Here is an 18,349-nt window from a genome sequence, read left to right as displayed (position 1 = left end):
CCCCCATGATTTGGATCCGCTCCAAAATGCAATGGGTACTTTCTTGGCCAATGCTACACCAGTCCATCACGTTTCATAAAAATAACAAATACGGACAGAAGAATTAAGAGTATTCAATTCTGTATACGGCTTGAATAACTAAAGCAAAATGAGGACCATCACGCTCAAGTATAAACAGCTTTTTAAAAGTTGTTTACCAAAGACATTTAAGCTGGCTCAAAGTATTGATAATGCGTGTCGGCGGGGAAACACACACCCCGAGCCCTGCTGATGGGGACCTGCAGCTCAGGCCAAGCGCTCATGGTGAATGTGAACTGTGGAGTATCAGCATCCCTCATATCATGCCTTCACAGCCGGAGAACTGCTGCTGCTGCTGCTGAATACATATTCAGTCGGACTGTGTTACAGCCAGAGTCGTACTGACACTGCTTTTAAACCGTTTTTGGTTCAGGCATGTGGAGGAGACACCCCTGGGCCCGGGGTCAGGGAGGGCGTGAGAGCACAGAGCGGCCTGGCTGGGAGAGAGGGACGGACACAGAGACAGAGACTGATCTGATCCTGTATCTGTGGATGTGCTCCGAGGCAGCAATCCAATACTGTAAACATGCAGTCCACCCTAACCCTGTGAGACATGACCCCCCAGGGGGGCCGAGAGAAGATGTTCAGAAGAGTTCAGAAGGGTATATTAACTACAGAGCCCATCTTGACAAGTCGTTTAGTACTTGGTCATAAAGCCTCACTATTTCTGAAGTTGTTAAAGATCCCCCAGCTCACTTGAAATGTCTGCTGTACTTCCTGGGAAATGGTGCATCTTCAGTGGTGACCTCACGCTGTGCTAGTGTAACTATGAAGTCATCTCAATCTTACAGACTGTCTCCCTGGTTTCCTGTCATCGCTACTGACATCATCTAATAAAGGCATCACTATTGTCATTCCTCATCAGAACTATCAGAACTAATCTTTCTGGATTATCAAACTGCTTTTCTCTTCAAAACTGGTAGCAAATGGATTTCTTTACGGACTTAACTGATATCTTGTCATAATGTTCGAACAGCAAATACGGGAGCAATGATACTCTCCTATGGGACCTTTAACTTTGAGCATATGGCCTCTGATATTTAAATTGCCCTCAGTGAATGTAGGAATTACAGCTTGACAAGAACACACACTATATGTCACATATAACTTGTAAGGTTTTCTTTACTGTGTTTTGTCTTTCTTTCTTATCAAAAGTATCAACTTCATGAACCAAGGTGAAGTCAAGAAGATCACCAATATGTGAAGAAGTCCCCCGCTGAGGGAATATCCAACTGCACACAGCCATTACTATGACTCATCACTTTATACAAGAATCACGCAGTCAGCAGAATTTAATTAAGCAAAGATGTATCTTTGAAGCTGTTGCAAAGGAAGCAGAAATGTCATTGCTGAGCTTAAACTATTTCACAAACGTTATTCAACATTAAACTGAGGCACTGTGCAAACAAGCAGCTAGTAAATACTGTTGTGTTATCAAGGGGACTAGTTATTATAGACTTTCCAAATCCATATTAGAGCCATACATTGAAGATTACAGAGGCCAGCAAGTAATGCTGATTTTCTCACAAAATAATGGTAATATATTAATAGAAAAAACGTTCATTCTATACAAATACGTCTTTTGAGCAGCTCTGTCTTCCACAAACATTGGTAATAAAGAATTAGTTTCATTTGCCGGGACTTCTTGGCACAGAAGGATGGGCGTTATTCCATGTTTTGTGAACATATACCCGTTGCTGTTGCCAGTTTGAGGAGAACGCAAGCATTCTATCCCAAATCTCAAGTAATTTGGAACATTTTCAATCAACTCATGATACACTTGCTCAGTTTTTGGAAGCTGGCAATGGCCAACTACCTTCTCACAGGCTTCGTTTGTTTATTCATTTTCGACTGGCTCCATAAGCTTTTTGAACATTTCCATCACAGCCCACTGAGGAAGTATTAACACGTTCGATGACACTTTTCTCATGGCTCTGCTTCCACATAAATACAGTCCTGTCAGGAAGCCTGGCTAGGTTTTTTCAAATTAGAGTAGAGGTAAACACAGAAATAATAAGCAAGGACTTGACACAATAGGTGTGGTTACATACAGAACAGAAAGACAAGTGCTCCAGTTGGGAGAAAATCTCAAGATTTACAGAAATGGTGGGGGCTTAAGAGGTTAATATAATCAAAGAGTAAGATAATTATTCAAGTTAGATATCACTGAGGGTAATATGGAAGAAAGCCCATTTCCAGATCTACAACACAAGGCAGACCACTGGTTAGTAAAACAAGATATGTGACCTTTGTTTTAACCCAAGGACACAAAACCAGCAACACATGACCTAAAAGATCTCTCTTAAACAGTGAGAGTCTGCTGAGAGAGAGAAACACAAGCCCTCTTCATGCGATGCATACTAACTATGTCTGCGTGACTCTGTGTTTTTGTGTGTTCAAGAGAGGAGAGCGCCAAAGATTGTGAAAACAAGTTCCATTTTCGCAGATAAAATCTGTTAATCTGCCTGCGCTGGCCCCTCTCAGTATATCAGCCTCGTTCGTTTCCCTGAAGGAGCTCTGGAGCGGGGTAACAGCCAGTGCAGAGACCGACTCACACTCGCAAAGAGAACCAGATGTTTGAACAGGGTCCATGTGCTTGTTGCTTTTTCGCCCATTTCGCCGTGTCATTGTAGGTGACGTAGTGTTTCGCCAGCAGGCACACGTTTCCCGTAAACAAGGCATCAGCACGCATAAATGTAATGAACACACACACATGTCAAACGTATAGCTGCCTGGAACCAATGGTATCTGATTACACTGCAGACTGTGACTGACATGTGTGTAGGGAAAAGCATGATGTTTACAGAAGACATCCATGTGTTAACATGTGCACGAGTGCAAGCACAGAGGGGAACCTCGGGCACAGGCTCGAATGGAAACGTGTGTCTTTGTGTGTGAGTGCTCTGGCCCCTTTGCCTATTTTTCCGGCCTGCAAAATGTGGAAAAAATGCGCTGGGACTCCAAGTGTAGAGCAAAGTGCCAGAGAACACTGAACCAGAACAAACCCATAAAAATCCATGGCTCCATTAGCCATGTGCGAGCTTAGCCTGGCACAGCTCGGTTTGGTTGAATTTGGCCGTATGACATGGATTTCAGAACAACAGCTGCAAATCAAACTTCTTCCAAATCTCCGGACTTCAACAAAAGGCAGATTTGTAGATGTGTGACATCAGCGATTACAGCAGATCTGATTGGTAATAAAGGCTCTGTTGTGTGCTTCTTAATCTACTTGATGAGCCAGTCTCTAGTTTCTGGTGAGTCCCCTTCATAATGCCAGACAACATATCTCATTCTTGTATGCGGTAATGTCTCCCGCTGTACACTTACATGTATGATGTCATGTGCACAAGACAGTCAATGTCTCTTTACGAACGTCTTCTGGAAACGACGATTATAATCGAATGCGGAGGCCTTGATTTGGATTCACGTGCACTCACACAGCTGTGGCAGTTTACAGTGCAGCAGTGTGAAGGGTGGATCTAATCAGAGGGGATGGAATGCGACCTCTCACCCTCAGCCATGGCCCTCTGCAGCCGCTGCAGCAGGCTTATCTGATTGGTCTGTCTGGCACCGTAATCATTCCCAGAACACCAGACAGAGCTGCCAGAAACTGGAGGGGAGCAGAAAGAAAGCAACAGTGGGCTGGTAGAAAGAATCAGAGCTGCAAAATGCTGCAAGCTGCTTCTTAAGATACCTCATTGGATGATTTTCGGATTAAACTAATCAATGCACGCGGCCTTGAAGTCAGAAACAAGGGATGTTGATCATGGAATTACCCTTTTCATGTTTTCGGTTCAGTTTTATTTTCACATTCCCTAACATTCAGAATGTTGGAGTGTTATTCTGTTTTGTCATGTTATACTTTGAAAAAGAAATAAAGCTGGTTTTTATTCAGTTTCTTGAATGCTTTGTCGTAGATGGCAATGCATTCTAAACACGTTAAATGCATTTCCTTAGTCATAACACATTTGCAAAGTTGATTTTCTCATTGTTAATATTGTGCAATTGTTTGCTAGCTTGCAGGCGCCCTCTTCGCTGTCTTAGCGGGCACAATGTAACGCTCCCCCACATGTTAATGCCATTGAACCGCGGGGAATAGTGTGCATCGCTGGCAGGAATGGCCATTGTATTGGCCCAATGCTTTCACACAGACACACACAGGAATGCTAGTAGTGGTCAAAAACTCTGCAGGCCATCATTACTTTTGGATGCATTTGGTAACTGCGATGTGAAGTTCTGTTCCAAATTGCAACAGTGAAGCGTTTTGGATGTTCTACCTCCGACTGGCTTCTTCGTCACAGCGACAGCAGCCGAGGCACATGGGAATCATAATGTATACAGCCATCTGCGAAAATGTACTTGGAAACAAATACAACTGATGGTGAGAACATAAAGCAGTAGTATCAGTGCATCATCCGGGCGACTCTGAGGTACATCGATGAGCATTGAGGATGTTATAAACGCACTTGGATTCAGACACGTCGTTGTGTGAGCCGTGGACAAGAGAACATATCCATCTTTTCTCATCAACTTCTCTGTTTCTATTAGCAATCCATGTTCCTGCCAGTGTTGGTCAGTTCGCTTCCTCCAACAATAAACACAAGATCTCAAGGCCTTACATTTATGATAATATTCAGTTTTCTTATGAAACATAACACTTCCCTGTGTTCCTGCAGTTTGTTACAGCCCAAGTATAGCCACTCAGTCACTCTTAAACAGCACCACAAGCAGCCATTCCTCACACACACTCAGTCTACTCTGTATTTCTCTCCGTGCAACATTTGTCTTTCCTCCAGTTGTGAGCATCATCATGCAGAGAAAAACCCATCAGTAATCCCCTGCTGCTCAGCTCTGGAACTGCCTGGTTGCCCCGTGCTAGTTATAGGACACACACACACACACACACACACACACACACACACACACACACACACACACACACACACACACACACACACACACACACACACACACACACACACACACACACACACACACACACACCACACACACACACACACACACACACACACACACACATCTTGAATCTTGACAATGTGGGTTCCTTTAGGTCACAGAAGCTGTACATCTTTCTCTCTGTCTCTCTCTCTCTCTCTCTCTCTCACACACACACACACACACATCTTGAATCTTGACAATGTGGGTTCCTTTAGGTCACAGAAGCTGTACATCTTTCTCTCTGTCTCTCTCTCTCTCTCTCTCTCTCACACACACACACACACACATCTTGAATCTTGACAATGTGGGTCCCTTTAGGTCACATAAGCTGTACATCTTTCTCTCTCACACACACACACACACACACACACACACACACACACACAGAGACACACACACACACACACACGCACGCACGCACGCACACACAGCAGCAGCGGTCTGAGTGTGTGACAGAAATGCCAGTCTTTATCACGCCCTGCAGTTTAACCCCTTCTAATCCCTTCAGAGTGGCGGAGCTTTATGGTCAATTCACACTCTTTCATGCTTTTTATTCCCCGTCTCTGTAGCCCCAAGAGTAATCCCTCTGCGGCTGTGGAGAAACATCAGACATGAGCGGAATACACTCATCACACACAGTGACATGGATAAAACAAACACACACACGAAGACATTGATGCACAACACAGTCACACAATACACGGTGCTTCACGTATAATGACTACATAGACAGTAATGTCTTTGATTAATGCTGCAGCTTCCCTTTCTGGCTTGTTTCAATTATATGTTCTGTTCAAAAATATAAATATGTAGCTAAGGGCGTACACCACAGTGTTTCCTAAATTAATGAAGTTATCATTTGGTCTATTACATGGCATACACATTCAGAGATTTTCTAGAACCATAGGCGACATTTCTTCTTCATATGTTGTCCAACCAAGTGTCATAACCCCCACATATGAACACAAGAACAACAAAAATGCCCTTGCACATTATTTTCTAATTATTTTCCTGTGAACCGGCAAATTGTTTTCACTATATTAAATTAATGTTAGTGCTGGTATGGTTTATTACCCATACAGTCTTAACTCAGACATAAAGCCATTACATGTTTATATTCCATGTTTTTGTGAAATATAACAAATATTAGAAAATATATTGTATTAAGAGTGTCATGCCTTTCAAGTATCACAGTGCTGACCTCAGACTCGATAACAAAGCAAACAATGGCCTCCTGAATAACACTGCAGATCGAGTGCAGATGGGCTGCTGAAACATGATGCATGTGTTTAAGTAAAGCAACACCGTCGGAATCAGCTGTGAGTGAGCGCTACCAAGATGTTCCTGTGTGTTTCAATTGTAACGTGACCATCGGTCAACATAAAGCAGACCCAGCGCAGCGTCAGATGAAGGAGCTGGAATTTAACTTGGCACCATTTACAATGGAAACATTTAGATAGGTGCATTCTTTAATGAATAATTGTGTCGTTGGAAAAATACAATGTGTACCATGGCCATCACCTAATATGTACTGTACTATTTCTGCTTTCCATAATTATGTGAAGAAAAAGGAAAGTAAAAAAAAAAAAAAAAAAATTAATCAATCTGTCTGGAATAATCATCAACTATTTTGATAAACAAACACTAGTTTCAGATGTCAAATCTGAAGATTCGCTGATCTGATTCTAATTTGATATCAATCTAAAATGTATTGTTGGGTACATTTCATCATTTGTAAATATAAATATATTTGGATTTTGGGCTGTGGAAAACTGAAAATGTCATCTTGGTTTCTGGTGGACATTATTCATAATTCTCAAATAATAGTTGATCAATTATAAAGAAATATTCAAATATACCAAATATAAATAGTGTAGTTGGAGGAAAAGCATATTAGTTAAATAAAAAGAAGGCAGACTTGACTAAACTCCCTGCATCTGATGAGCATAAGAAACTTAGTGTATACTAGGACTCATTGTAGCGTGTGAAACTCACACAGGTGAGGTGTGCATGGGCTGTGTTTACAATAAAGCTTCACAGGAGAAGAAACATGCTGTTGAATGCCTCCAGGGGTACACAGGGAAGCCAGTCAACTACATCGGCACACAGTGGGAAAATGAAATGTTGTGTTCAACAGCCACATAAACGGTTCAGTTTCCTCGCTTTCACAAGAGGAAAGAATTTGAAACTATGTGTGGAGAGGCGAGGCATGAAACACACACACACATATAAACGCTGAAAAACAAACCCCATAGCTACACACCGACTCAAAACACACACATAATATTTCACGCAACCAATTTCCCAAAACCACATGCATAAACACTCAAATACTCCACTGCCGCATACATGCAGGCACGCGCTGCTACGAACACACACATTCATGCACCCACGCACACAACCACGGACAGAAGATGTGTATGCATGCAGCGAATGGCTCAGTTTCTCTCATTAGGGAGAAGAGCTGCCTGCAGCAAAGCCTCCTCTAGTCAGTCTGCAGAGATCTCTAAAACCAACAGCACTAGTCAGACAGAGAGGGGGGGGGGGGGGTCAAACAGTCTTACACTGACTGCAACGATGCTGATAGAACAGATAAAGGGAAAGAATGGAAGAGAGAGTGTAATCATAAGGGGGTGAATGGTAGGAACACAGTAGATGCTGTATCTTTACATGTCCTGTTCTGATGACGGCTGATAGCACGTTGAAGACACACAGAACAGCCTCTCATAGTCACGATAATGTATCTATGATGCACCAGCGAGATGCCACTGAGGATTTCCTGCAGCATTAATGCATGTTGAGTGTAGGAAATCATCGCAGGGGTTTAGTCAAACTGTCACCTGCAATTGAAAAGTCTTCGAGCTAGCTAGGAAGATTTGAACTGGTTCCAGTCAAGTCTGAAAAATAAAGCATCTGCTCGGTTGAGACCATAAGGTCAAGACCACCCATGAGACTGGGACAATTATAAACGAGACTTAGTGTATACGGCGTGCTAGTTAGGCTACATGTCTGACGGCGCTTTCAATTAAATGCTACCTTCAGATTACTATCAAGCTCATAATGACAAGATTAACATGCTGATGTTTGGCAGGTATGATGTCAACTAGATTGGTTCAGTTTAGCATGCTGGCTTTGGCTGATAGGCAAAGGTCAAGCAAAGTGTTCGACAACTTGGAAGTCGGACTCGATCATGGTGCTTCATGGAGAAAAACTCTGCAGGGTCAATCAAAGTCATTAAGATTCATCATATGGGGACCATGAATGTATGTACAAACTCCGTTGTAATCCATCTAAAGCAGGGGTGGGGAACCTTTTTCCTCTCAAGGGCCATTTCAATGTTTTCAACATCCTCCGAGGGCCGTACAAATGATTGACCTCTGCTTAAAAATACTAAAATCACAGTCCACTCATTTCACCTTTCTTTCATGTGCAAAGAAAAAGCAACCTCTTAATCCAGATATCTTGCCATGACTCACGCATGCATTCACGTGCACGGTTGTGGCATGACCACCCAAACAGAAAGATATGGACACAAGATGTGTGCAAATGTACATTTTAGACTCCTATCCATGTGAACATGATTTAAGTGGGGGGGACCTCACCTCCTCTGGGGGTCCGGGGGGCATGCTCCCCGGGAAGATTTTTTTTTAAATGTTGAAGTTAAAAGCATCAATCTGGTGCACTTTGAGAGCAACATTAGGAGATCTATGGATACATCTCTCAACACCCAGATGAAACAGAACTGGAAGCAGATTTTCTTTTTCTTTATGGATATTTTACAAATCACTCCCCTTTCAAACTGTATTCTTGTTTATTAATAACAACTTTTTTTTACTGTCATATAGTATTTTATACCCGTTTACTTTATTCTCTTATTTTTTTATAACTATAATGATCATATATGATCATTATAGTTATATGTAACAACAAAGTTATTGACTGTATGATCAGTATGACAGATCGCCACTGGGCTTACAACTAAGGCACAGCCACGCAAAAACTGCGGCATGTGTACGGCTCCTTATGGGTACTGCATGTTTTGGGTACTGCAAAGTGCCGGAGCGGAGCTGCGTTCTGGTGCTCCCCGTCAGAACTGCACCCCTGTCAGACGAGACATAAGTATACCACGTGATGACACGTTAGGCTTGTGTTGTGTTCAAGGACCCTGACCTTGGCCAGGAAAAACAGGCACTCACTTGTTTAATTATTTTGCGGTCTAGATTTCTTTAATTTTTTTCTTTTTTGCGTGTGTTTATAAATTACCTCGAGGGCCACACCAAATGGTCTCGCGGGCCGTATACGTCCCGGGGGCCGGAGGTTCCCCACCCCTGATCTAAAGGTTCCTGAGATATTCCAGTCAGGACTAATTAGTGGACCGTCATTGCCCCCCATGTAACTAACTCACAAACAAACTGTGAGACAACAATACACATCGCAATGTATTGCATTTGATTGCATAGGTTTACAAGTCTGAGTTATTGCAGCTTGTTTACTACCACCTGCAACACGGATAACTCTACATACAATTATTATATTTGTGTGGGAGAGGATGCCAACCTACAGCACAATATGTTATGCTCTAACATGCCCTTTAATCTTAATGCAGGTCCAAATGAATGGAAAAGTAGAGAAAAGCAACTGCTGCCACATGATGAAAAACATGAAATAACTGAAACTTTTTATAATATTGTAATTAAAATACACAGAATGTAGGTGAGTTTGAATAAAGCCCTTTGAATATCCTGAAGGACAAAGAGAAAGCTAGGCAGAGAGAGAATAAAGAGATGAGGACAAAACAAAAAGAATAGGACTCAATATCTAGGCACAGGAGAAAGAGAGAAATAGAGATAGAAACAGGAAATAATAGATAGCCCCATTAGGCAGAGGTTATTGAGTAAATTCATCTCACTAGACAAAAGCTTCTCCCGTGGTTGTGTCACTGCCGCTTCCACAAGTCTCAACGCTTTCTCTCCCATTTTGGTCCATTTGCAACCCCAAGCATCTGTTAAAAGCTAAATTGCCCGTCTGCATTGCCTTAAAATGGTTTCCCATGCATCACCACCCTATGAAGGCTGCGATACGCGGGGCAATTCAAACAGCCAAGGATATTCCCGAGCACCTGCACTTTCAAACAGGAGACCTCAAGGTGCCTTAAATGGATTCCGACATGTTTTGAATGACCCCACGGTTCACTTTGTTATGGAGGAGTGGAAGCATTTACTATCGACACTACACCGTTTCCGTGTCTTATCAGCCGCGTCCTTCTTACAGACAGAACGCAGGGGGAAAGAAAGCTGGCATACCAAGACAAAGGAAGAAGGGGCTGGATTGGCAGCACCTTGCTCTTGGAGGTTTAAACTGAGTGGAGGAGGTTCCAGGTTTTACGAGAGAGAGAGAGAAGTCCATACACACCACAAAATATAGGTTGATAACAGGAGTAAGACACCTGTACACTTCCCCCTTCTTCCTACTGTGTAGAACAAGAAGAATATCCACTAGAGATGTTGGACAACTCTGCACTCGAAGCCTGATTCCCCATCAGTTGCACAGATTGGAGCAGAACCAGTTAAACAATCAAAGATATCAGTCCAAAGATGTATCTAGGCTCTTATGGACACTGTGTAAGGATGCTTAAAAAAACTGCCAATTTGTCCTTGAGCAAAACGCTGAACATGGAAGCTACACCAGAGAGGGTGCGTCATTCCCTTATCCTATTCCTCAAACACACACCGACAAAACCTTACAGTACAGTCACCTCTCCCGCACACACGCAACTTTGTGATTGACTAAGCACTCAACAAAATGAGCTAAGCCTCCGTGTGTGTGTGTGTGTGTGTGTGTGTGTGTGTGTGTGTGTGTGTGTGTGTGTGTGTGTGTGTGTGTGTGTGTGTGTGTGTGTGTGTGTGTGTGTGTGTGTGTGTGTGTGTGTGTGTGTGTGTGTGTGTGTGTGTGTGTGATGATCAGGGAAGTGTCATTGTATTCACTGAGTCAGCATTTCTGCGCTGACTGTCATTCCTGTCATTTTACCGCAGTTCCTTCTCGCTGCAGGGCCTTTGGGAGCTGCCAGGGTTCCTCTCATAAATGCGTAAAACACAAGATCGATGGCACTGTCCGTTTACCTTATCGCAGCTGGATAATGGTCTGTTTGCAGCATGAGAAAAACACAAATCATACGGAACTCCTGGTAGGCTTTGTTCGGCGCCACAGGGCAGGGGATCGCTGAACTCTGGATTGGTACACACTTTTCACAGCGGGACAAACGGAACAGTTGGATACACCCCAGCTTAGTATCACACTGAAGTGAAGTTGTGACTCGGGATACTAAAAACAGTGTTCACTTCGGAGAGCTTTTATAAAAACGACAGCAATGTCAGCGCCAGACATTGAGTTTGTCTTTGAAAACGCCTATAATTTGGCGCCATTATGTCCCATATCGACCACAAAGAATATGTCTCTAAGGAAAATATAAGAGGTACACAGGAGACTGATATTGAAATAAATAAATAATAAATAAATGCCTAGAAATGAAAATCAGCAACGAGAACACAATTCGAGTCACTGTTCCCATCACCTCTTCCTTCCCAGCTTCCCTTTCTCTCCTCATTCCTTGACAACCTTAATCACTTCCAGAAAGCCCATCATTTCAATTGCACAACCTCAACCTCAGTGGTTTGTCTCTCGATCCGTCCCCCCCTCTTCTCCGAGTCCATTCATCTGAGTCACATTGTCAGGAAAACCGTCACTCTCGTTGGCTCGCCGCTTCCAGCTTCCTTTTCCTACTCTCTCATTTTCTTCCATTTCTCACTTTTCGCCGTTCTCCACATGACTTTACTCTCGTGATGTTGCTTTCTCCTTTGTCCATGCCGCTTTCTTTCCTTACCTCCTCTTGCAATAAAGTCCCTTCCCTTCTGCAGTATGCAAGCCCAGATAACTGAGAATGCACATATGACCAATTCAACCTACCGCTCAGCTTCAGAGGCCTTATCTCTACTCTCCCTGATTTGGAGCTCTGAAATCCCTCATTCTTCCTTCTCTTCCTACTATCTCTTCCATGTGTGCTGCAATGCGAAAGTGGATTCCATCCCTACCGATTTCTACAAACTCTTTTTTTGCTCGAATGTCCAGTGTCAGCCATGTTATTTCAGTTGACAAACCTCAAACTGCTTCATGAATGCTGTTGAGTAAGGGCTCCAGAGAAAGCTGGGCTGTGTTAGATATTTTGCCTCTTTTATACCTTTGGTGTCAAGCGTACTTTACCCTCAAAGTGTTTAGCATGGGCTCGCCCGCGGGGAGAAATCCAGAGGAACAAGAAAGTGGAAGAAACCTTGTCCTCTCAGAAACCCTTTGAATTCAGTTTGTGAAAATGTTTCCTTTGGCTTCTTTCATGGTATAACCCTTCCTGGAGCTGTAAGGCCACATGTGAAAGTGTAAGATGCCTTGAAGGCCGGGCAGTATCACCTTATCCATCTCTCTGTCCACCTTTTCATTTCCCTCCTGCTCCTCCCCATGGCCTGGGAAAGTCTAACCACCACTACAGATAAGATAAGAGATCTGCATCTGAAAGCCATGTACAGAAATAGATAGGTATTTGACTTTGGCCCCAAACTAAATATAAACACGGAAACATGGAGGGTAAAGGGAGGATGTCCGAGTGTGTGTCTGCACGTCTGAGAGCTATTGGGATCCGGCTAATGTTGCAGTGGCACAGGAAACGCAGACACGTTCAGTAATGTGGGTGTTCTGCTATACATACACACACTTAACACAAACGGATTATTTTGCTGCCTCAACTGATCAGACGGCGCAGAACATAAGGCAGAAATTGGCCATTTGGGAGAACAAACACAAGCTGTATGTTCTGCAGCAGCACAAGAAAATGCGTTGCTGGAATTATTTTAATTGCTGACAAAACAACGGCAGAATGATCCTTGCTCACACTAGGATAGGACATCATTCCCCCACCCACCGCAAGACGTTGGTCTCGCTTGACAAATACCAAACGCGGATGCTAACGACAATCACAAATCTCCTTGCAAGTCGGGAAGCCAAGGGTTTGCAATCATTCACCGAGTAAACGTGGCTGCCACCCGCGTCTGTCGGTGAGCTGTCACATCTGTGCAGAGTCGGAGCGTCTCGTCCCCGTTACGAGAGAAACTATTTCAATCTGCCTGCCCCGTTTGATCTGCCGTGGCCTTTCACTGCGGAGGCTGCATCAAAAGGTGCCGGGAACTTAAAAGCTCCATCGCTCCATCGCTCTCCCTCCACCGTGCTCTCTTTTGCTCTCATCCTATTTCTGTCATCCATTTCCTCCGTCTTTTCTGTGCAGACAGAATTTGGGAGTTGTAAACATTTTGTCACTCATCAGAGAGAACACGGTTCATCTGTTGTCTCATGTTGGCGACAATATAACAAAAGAAAGAAAAGGCTGTTAATTACAGACGACATGAGGTGAAGACTCTTCAATTATCCGATCCACACTCATCTTTCTTCAAACCATTTGCTCGATGCTGCTCTTCACAAGAAAGACTTCCTTCCAAAACTGTAGAACAATGACGAACCCCCTGTTACTTGCATTTGTTGAAGAACAATTGTGTGTGTGTGTGCCTCCATTATGAACAAACAATCAGAGAAAGCTGTTGATGAGCTGAAGTGAATGGGCTGAACATCCTCAAGTCTCAACTGTGTTATCCATTCGTTGTGTTACTTGTGTTCCTTTAAATGTCATTGTGACGTTGTGACTTTCAGAACCCACAATCACTCCCACATACCCGAAGGAAGTACAGTCCCATTTATCATCTTCCTGGACATGTGTAAACCATTGCATTTCCAATAAATATTGGATTCATTTTTAGAAGGATCTCTCCTTACCGGAATGACTGACATATTGATATAGTCAGAAGAGGAAAATAGGAAAACCGACACACGCCTTTTGGTTACAACAGATATAGGACTGCTTCAACCGATTACTCTCATCGCTGTTATTTCATCTACATGCTGGTCGAAGCTAATCAGATATTGTACCTCGAAAAGCAGTTCACACAATTAATGTTGCCCGTGGGATTCAAACTGGTATGTTGCCATGTAATATCAGCTTACTTGGCAGTATAGTCGTCAGCCGCTCAATAGACCGGGCTGGCTGCGGCTCTGCTGGGTCTGCGCTTCAACTCCCGCTGGGGACGCCCGTACAGCATTTAAATGTAGACTCTGAAGGCACTATGAATAACAATCCCCAGCTAAATGCACTTACACTTCCTATTGACGTGTTAGGATAACACAACCTTCTCCGGGTGTTTCACAAGTGGAATGAGTCAAAAAGCTGCTTAATCAATCTGCTTCATTCTTATTCTCTTGCCATCCCTCCTCCTAGGTGTATTTATTACAGGCACTTGAGGTTTGAAGCGGCTCGACGCAGACATACCGCAGGGTTCCCCCCCGACCGTGTGCAGCCCTCAGCTCAGGTCTTAGCCACTGCCACCACGGCCCACACACACACACACACACACACACACACACACACACACACACACACACACACACACACACGCACGCATGCACGCTGTAGCGGTTGGTGTTGCGTCCAATCAGAGCCCACAGAGGCCAATCTCCCTTATAATGTAATGGAATCGATTTCAGTCAGCAGTAAGAGAAATAGCATCTTGCAAAACTCTTTTTCTCCCAAAAGAAATATGCAACAGCTCGCCTTTGAATACTGTGTTTGACCAGCATTAGCAAAAGAATAATAAAATCAGCAAGTCTTGGTCGACTAAGACCAAAATGACCGATTGTTCGACTAAACAACTAAGAGCGGGCAGCCTTTTTGTCAATAATGACAGTAAACTTTAGGATATTGATACCTCACAGGTTCCATTTCAGAAAAAAAAAAAACACATACAATTGCAATAAAACATCGACTATCACTACCACAAACACATTAGAGCTCATATAATTAAATTATAGTCTTAGCTATTGAAGATTTTTTTTCAAACTACAAGAAAGTATAATAGCTACTTTAAATATGTGATCACACTGTTATCATTAGGGAGGAGACATGGAAGAACTTCCTTTAGAAACGACTGAACTCCGGTTACGGCGCCCGCAGAATGCCAATACATAGAAAGGTGGAGCATAGAGAGGATCAACTCCTCTAAGAACAAATTAATAATAAAGGATTCCAAGAATAAACGAGGTAATTAGGTTACAGGCAGCTCAAAGCACATGCTGATTCTGACTCATGTCAGGGCTAAACCCAGGGTGTGTGTGCAGGAGTGTGTAACAGGGACTGATATGTTCCACAGTCGTTATGTTGCTTTTAGAAGCATGCATGCAGTCACATTGGATGTCACGCTCAGCCCCAACGTGGAGGTGATGTTCAGGGTTTCAGTCTTATCAACGCCACCCAGCACAGGCACATCATGACACTCAAAGAGAGAGGGGGGGGGAAGTCTTTCTTGCCCCATACATCTCTTTGCATCTCCTCTCCCACATCATCCCTCTCTCACGCACACTCATCCTTACAAGTTCACCCTGGAGAGAGATAAGAAGGGAGAGGGGGGGAGATGAGAGCAGATCCAGCACATGCAAAGAGAAGACTCTCTCTTCTGCCTCTCACATACACACAACCTTTAGAGGATATGTGTTCTATGTGCTTTGGCAGCCAAACCGGTGGCTTGGTGCCCGTAGTCAGAATCAGCCCGTCTCACCTACGCATTTTAAGTCAAAAATGCATAAGGTGACACGAAACTGTCAGAGCATGTTGATGTCACTCCAAAATGATGAAGCTGTGTGTGTGTTTACGTGTGGGTGGGTGAGGGAACATGCAAATGTGCACACACACACACACACACACACACACACACACACACACACACACACACACACACACACACACACACACACACACACACACACACACACACACACACACACACACACACACACACACACTCACAAACAGGTCAACATACACAAGCATCCACACATTTACATGTTGCATATAAAGTAAGCACAATTACGGACACACCATACGTGTACACACATGTACACACACTAATGGTCTCACTGCATAAAAGTCCGCATGCATGCATACATTGATATATGAGCACATCATGCACGCGCACAGTGAACGCAAAGAGTGTGTTTAAAGTTAAATTCGAGTCTTGGGCGCAGATGCAGCGATGCTCGTATTCATACTGGGATGATCCTATTTATCAGCCCAAAATCCTCACATTAAACCACCACAGCTGCAAATCCCAAACTGGCATCACAGTATGCCATCGCAACAACATTCCTATAATACACATTAAAGCTCGAGCATGTGGGAGAGAAAACACCCCCGTGGAGCTCACACACTATCAGCCGATTCATCTTGCCACTTCGCATCCAAAATCTGCAGTTCCTTGCCGGTGAAGTAAGACAATCTTTCACCTTCAACAACTCCAACAAAAAGATGGGATGTTGAATCATTCCGGAGATGGTTTAGCCGCAACCTCCTCTTGCGCCTGGCTGCTTTTGCATGTGTGCGCAAAGCGAGCCATGCGATGTTCCGAAGCGCAGACATTAACCAACAGAAAGCCGAATTTCTCCCGCAGCAAAAACTGCTTCATGTGTGTTCATGTTAGAGACGAAGACGGGATGAAAGAGAAGGGAGGGAAGGGAAAAGGCGAGGAATGCCACCAACATTTCGGATGTAGCGGGGGTGAGAAAAGCTCCAAGACGAGAGGAGAGAGATGATTAACAACCACAAAAAGTTTGGCTGTACTTACTGTTCAAAGCGCCCTTCGAGTTCGTTCTGCTTGGCATTTTGAAAATTATTTTAGGAAGTCAAAGTTGCAACAGAAGACATTTCCATTCCCGGAGGACTTGTCAGAGAGCAGCACCGGTACCGAAGCTCAGCTCTGCAGATCCGTGCGCACTGGAGAGCAGCGCTCAGCATGAATGAGAGGAGAGCTGCGGTTTGACTCCGGCATCCCCTGGTAGAGAGAGGGGGAGAGAGGGAGAGAGAGAGAGGGGGGGTTAGTGACATGAGTGCGCCCCCTGGCTGCGGTAGCGCGTTACAGCGGATCTCCAGACGCACTGCTGCCTGGCGCGCACAGGTGGCAGCATCGGCCCCGATACAGGCCGCGCTGCCGGCTCATAAGTGACATCAATCATAAAGGCTGTTTTCATGGAATCTGAGTCTTTGATATTTTCCTGATAAAAGGCTGCTCTTATTGTGCCCGATTGAGTGCTAGTGGTCTGTTTTCACCTGCTGATCTCTGTATGTCTGTCTGTGTTTTATTAATTTTTAACTTTTAAGCCTGAATGATTTAAAATTCAAATCGGTAGAAATTGTACATTTATATAACGTTTTTCAAGTCATTGTGACTCCTTTATGTGCTTTTACATTAACAAGTCAGAATTCGCACACATGCATACAGAGGTAGAGGCTGCCGTACAAGGTGCACCTGCTCAGGGACATACACACTCACACACTGTTGGTCAAGTCATCTCCCCCTAGTACACTTTGGCATCTTGACTGGACAGGAGATCAAGTCACGGACCTTCTGATTGGTGGACGACCACTCTACCTCCTGAGCCTCTACCACCCCTCTCTTCTGCTCCCCCATCATGCCATTGACTTTGATCAAAGAAAGGCGAAAAAGTGAAAAAGTGACATTGTGAGGGACCCAGCTGGCAGACAAGTCACAGGGGGATTTCAAAAAGTGGCTTTTTTCTCGGACAAAAGAAAAAAAAGTTACATTTTTAGTTTGTAAGTGTCAGAACTCCAAAATGCTTTACTGGCTGGTTTTTAAGAACATTGGTGAACGGGTGTAGCACGGAACAAATAATTATTGTTTAGGATCCAAATGATGGTGCGGAAACACAAATTGTTTTCACCTTTCATTAACATTGAATGATAGGGTTAGACCTTCTAGTGTTTTGTGTTTGGTTACTTTTTGTTCTGTTTGTCAGCAGGATTAAAGAAAAGCTATGCCTAAAATTAAGGATGGTTCCATTCCATTGAGTTGCTTTGGTTTCAGGATATTGTGTACGTTGGCCCCCTGTCATTGCTTGCTACACTGGAATAGAGACATTGGTAATGTTTGAGTTACTTGAACATGTCAAAAATACATATGAAAAGGCTTTAGATTAGGTGGCTTGCTATGTCTTGTATTGCTGAACTTGCTTGATGTCTGGCTGTGTCGGCAAACTTGTCGACTTGCTCGTTTTCGATCATGCATAAGTAATGTAATCCTAACGAATGCATGTGTAACATACATATCTACGACAGCAGTGTGTGAGTCAATTGCATTTTGAAACTGTCGGGGGAACA

General features: G+C 43.7%; 1 protein-coding gene across 3 annotated transcripts in view; it reads right to left on the bottom strand.

The window, feature by feature from the left end:
- The window catches only part of plxna1a (plexin A1a), a 320,685-nt gene extending 303,735 nt beyond the window's left edge, over positions 1 to 16,950 (bottom strand). For all 3 annotated transcript variants that reach the window (XM_034086873.1, XM_034086874.1, XM_034086875.2), the window contains exon 1: positions 16,800 to 16,950. The gene's annotated coding sequence lies outside the window, so the exon portion shown is untranslated. The remainder of the gene's footprint in view (positions 1 to 16,799) is intronic.
- Positions 16,951 to 18,349: the final 1,399 nt, after the last annotated feature.

The sequence above is a fragment of the Pseudochaenichthys georgianus genome, chromosome 7, assembly GCF_902827115.2.
Source record: "Pseudochaenichthys georgianus chromosome 7, fPseGeo1.2, whole genome shotgun sequence".
Classification (NCBI taxonomy): domain Eukaryota; kingdom Metazoa; phylum Chordata; class Actinopteri; order Perciformes; family Channichthyidae; genus Pseudochaenichthys; species Pseudochaenichthys georgianus.
The sequence above is the reverse complement of the archived record's forward strand: the minus strand, read 5'-3'. Positions and strand labels throughout refer to the sequence as shown.